This window comes from Neopsephotus bourkii, unplaced genomic scaffold (genome assembly GCF_033783945.1).
Source record: "Neopsephotus bourkii isolate Nb327-2 ecotype Australia unplaced genomic scaffold, CSIRO-AGI_Nbou_v1 NB_1015, whole genome shotgun sequence".
Lineage (NCBI taxonomy): Eukaryota > Metazoa > Chordata > Aves > Psittaciformes > Psittacidae > Neopsephotus > Neopsephotus bourkii.
Window position 1 is genome coordinate 1 of NW_026901504.1, and position 4,274 is coordinate 4,274.

At 57.2% G+C, this 4,274-nt stretch overlaps 1 long non-coding RNA gene across 1 annotated transcript; it reads right to left on the reverse strand.

Moving 5' to 3' along the window:
- Window positions 1-2,307: 2,307 nt before the first annotated feature.
- Window positions 2,308-4,099, reverse strand: LOC133215806 (uncharacterized). Its single transcript, XR_009726499.1, has 3 exons — window positions 4,001-4,099; window positions 2,514-2,610; window positions 2,308-2,415 (listed from the first exon to the last, which is right to left on the reverse strand). It is a non-coding gene; the product is annotated as an uncharacterized LOC133215806 (long non-coding RNA).
- Window positions 4,100-4,274: the final 175 nt, after the last annotated feature.

The following is a 4,274-nucleotide window of genomic DNA, read 5'->3' on the forward strand; positions in this document are numbered from 1 at the left end:
CCTTAGAGCAGCTCCAGTGCCTGAAGGGGCTGCAGGAAACCTGGAGAGGGGCTTGGGACAAGGGCCTGTAGGGCCAGGCCAAGGGGAATGGCTTGAACCTGCCCGAGGGGAGACTGAGCTGAGCTCTTAGGCAGGAGCTCTTCCCTGTGAGGGTGCCGAGGTGCTGGCACAGGGTGCCCAGAGAAGCTGTGGCTGCCCCATCCCTGGCAGTGCTCAAGGCCAGGTTGGACACAGGGGCTTGGAGCAAGCTGCTCCAGTGGAAGGGGTCCCTGCCTGTGGCAGGGGTTGGAGCTGGGGGAGCTTTAAGGTCCCTTCAACCCAACCCAGGCTGGGATTTGAGGACTTCTGAAAGTCCTAGAAATAGGAAAATCCCCTCAGACCTGCACTGGTGATGGTGAAACTGCTCCTGCCTGGCCACAGGGGTCTGAGCCCATGGTCAGGAAGCTCTCAGAGGTGATTCTGTGCCAGATCTCAGTGGCAGCACCTGGGAAACACCAGACTGGGGCAGTTCAGAGCAAACCTCGCTCTTCCTCTCTCCACCGAGTGATGGCAACGGGACGAAGCCTCAGAGGGACCATGCCAGCACTCCAGAAACCATCAGTTCCCACCTTCCATAGGGCCTTCAGGAACAGAGGAGCACCCAGCAGGTACCAGGAGGAGACTTCAGCACTGATTTACTTCCTGCCCTCCACTGTTGCTTTGGAGTTTGGGTGCAGGAGCTGGGGGGGAGGTTTCTGACTGTGAGCCCTCCACTGGTTTGAACTGGTGCTCAGCACCGCTTCAAACCTAGCCCTGGGTCTCCAGGTGGATGGGTTGGGGTTCCCCATAACCACGTGGCCCTGGTGCATTCTAACCCCATCTCTGAGCCTGGTGCTCTGCTCCCATCCCAAACCTGCCTCCTTCTGCTCTCTCATCTGCCCTGATGCATCCGTGTCCATACAGCATCCGGATCCAATGGGATAACACTGGGGGTTTCACTCCAAGCTTTCCTGTTGGATGCTTGGCTGGTTTTGACCAGGCTTTCCCAACCTGCTGGGGTGACCTCTATCCATATGCTGCTGTTCCCATAAGGAAAAATGTGTGTGTGCATCAGCTCCGTGTCCGCCTCATCCCTCTGTGTCTTGTTCCCTGTCCTACAAATAAAGCAGTTGTGAAAAGCCTGGAGTGGGAATTCCTCCTTTCCCTTCCTTCAGCTCCAGCCCTCGGCCTCCTCAGGGCACCCTGGGGAGGGAGAGTGTGAATGCATCCCAGATATCCCCTCATCCATCCAGGAGGAGGAGGGATGCTTTAGCCACAGCTTTTCCCCTCCCCTCCGTATCCAATGGCTCCAACATGGATAGAAACATCTGGAAGTAATAACTGGCATTGCTCTGGCTCTGCAGTTAACCTGTGCTGGGCTCCCTCTGCTTCCTAACAGCCGGAATGCTGGGGGGATGCTCCTATGGGAAAAGCAAAGGAATTCAGGGATGTTTGCTGACTTTCATATCCAAACACGTTTAACAGAGCCTGGATTTGCTCCTGGACCATGCTCCCAGCTCATCATTGTGCCTGCTCAAGGGTTAACATGGGGCTGGATGAACACAGCCATGGGGGATAAAGGTGCAGTTTTGAACCCGATCCATGGAGTTCCCAATCTTTATCCCTTTTTCTTCCAGAAGCAATGGGGCAGCCTGGGCCCCCCCTTCCTGCTCTATCCCCTTGTGCCTCCATCCAGAGGGGTTGTAGTCTCCAGACCTCAAACACATGGAGCTGGATGGATACAGGGAGCCTTTGTGCTGGGGCTGCTGCCATCCTCCACCCTGCTCCTTTTTGGCCTTCCAGTCACGCAGGTGCTGAGCTCGGGATGGACAAAGGGAGCCTGTGATGGGGATCCCATGGGATCTGTGCTTCCTTCTCCCTCCCCAGCTCCCCTCTTACAGCCGCTGCCTTGTGAAGGAGAAATCCCAACCCCTTTGTGGGATGCTGCTGTTGGGATGGATGTGGAATGTGGGGCTGCACACTGAGCTCCAGGCACTGCAGTGGGTTCGGTGGAGGAAGGAGAGCGAAGCCCCTTTGGTTCCCTATGGATGCCACGTTCACTCTGAAGCCTACTGATGGCCATTGGAACGCCGGGTCACTGCTCTGTTCACCCTTTCCATCTAGGACTTGATGCATTTAGGATCCAGGCTGGATTCAGGTGAGAGGGGACACACACATAACCCCCCTCATCCTATGGGATGCCCCACCGGAATATTCCCTCCAGACTCCATCATCTTTCATCTTTATTCCCACCAATAGCACCCAACAGCGCTGCCACCCCTTTGGGTGCACCCATGGGTGCCACATCCAGGAGCCCACGGTGACCTCATTCCTCTGGGTCCGTGCTGCAGGGCCGCCGGAATTCCTGCCCGTACTCATGGATCCATTTGTTGGCCACTGGAAGGGACAAGGACAAGGACCCTCGTCTGCCCCTGCTCTTCCCCATTATCCAGGTTTTCCCTGGATCCCATCCCAGTGTCACCCCGGTGCCTCACCCCACTTGTCCCCAGCCAGCACTGGGCAGGCAGCGTGCAGCGTGGCCCCGGCCCCGGCCCCGTTCCGATGCAGGTTCCACCAGAAGAGAGCCGCGTTCTGCCGGATACAGAGGGAATGGACCCGGAATGGGGCCGTGAGCAGCAGGATTGGGGTTGAAGCCCCCCAAAATAGAGCCAGGAGTCCCAAAACTTGGGGTTTCCACCCCAAAACAAAGCCTTGAGCACCAGGATTGGGGTTGGAGCCCCCAAAACAGGGGGTTTCCACCCCAAAACAGATCCAGGAGTCCCAAAACTCAGGGTTTCCACCCCAAAACAGAGCCAGGAGCCCCAAAACTTATGGTTTCCACCCTAAAACAAAGCCTTGAGCACCAGGATTGGGGTTGGAGCCCCCCCAAACATAGATGGGAGTCCCAAAACTCGGGATTTCCACCCCAAAACAGAGCCAGGAGTCCCAAAAGTCAGGGTTTCCACCCCAAAACAGAGCCTTGAGAACAAGGATTGGGGTTGGAGCTCCCCAAAACAGAGCCAGGAGTCCCAAAACTCAGGGTTTCCACCCCAAAACAGAGCCTGGAGCACCAGGATTGGGGTTGGAGACCTCAAAACAGAGCCAGGAGTCCTAAAATTCAAGGTTTCCACCCCAAAACAGAGCCTTGAGAACAAGGATTGGGGTTGGAGCTCCCCAAAACAGAGCCAGGAGTCCCAAAACCCAGGGTTTCCACCCCAAAACAAAGCCTTGAGCACCAGGGTTGGGGTTGGAGTTCCCCAAAACAGAGCCAGGAGTCCCAAAACTCGGGGTTTCCACCCCAAAACAGAGCCTTGAGCACCAGGATTGGGGTTGGAGCCCCCCAAAAGAGAGCCAGGAGTCCCAAAAGTCAGGGTTTCCACCCCAAAACAGAGCCTTGAGCACCAGGATTGGGGTTTGGTACCCCAAAATAGAACCGTGAGCTCCAGAACTGGGGCTTGGAACCCTCAAAACAGAGCCGCAAGGTTCAGAATTGGGGTTGGAACCCCAAAATAGAGCCCTCGAGGCTCAAAATTGGGGTTGAAACCCCAGAATAGAGCTGGGAGCACTGGGATTGGGGTTTTGCCCCCCAAAACAGAGATGGGAGGCCCAGGACTGGGGGTTGGAACCCCTAAAACAGCACCGGGATCCCCAGAATTGGGGGTTAGAACCCAAAATAGAGCCAGGAGCAGAAGTGGTGGGGTGGGACATCCCTAAACCGGAGCTGGGAGCGTGAGGTTTGGCCACCCTAAACCAGAGCTGGGATCCCCAAAAGGGGACTTCGGCACCCCAAAACACAGATGGGAGCGTGAGGATTGGGGGGTTGAGCCCCAAAACAAGACCGGGATCCCTGCAATTGGGGTTTGCCACCCAGAACAGAGCCGCGAACCCCCCAAAGCGGGATGTGGGCATTCCCACAACGCAAATGGGAGCCCCAAAGCTGAGGTTCCCCCCCCCCCCCAAACCCAAGTGGGCTCCCCCTCACCTTGACCACGGGCACGCTGATGTTAGCGGTGATGAAGGCGGTGGAGCCGCCGGCTTCCACTGCGCTCAGCTGGGGGAGAAGGAGACAGGAGCATGGCCCTTCCCTTCCTTGGGCCGTCCCTTGGTTCTCAGCCCCATTCCCCCCCTATGGCACGGCACAGGGGGCAGAGCTCACCGGAGAGCCCATAGAGTCATGGAATGTCCCTTCACCCCCTTCCTTCACCCCCCCTCATCCCCCTTCCTTCACCCCCCATTCGATCACCCCCATCCCTTCA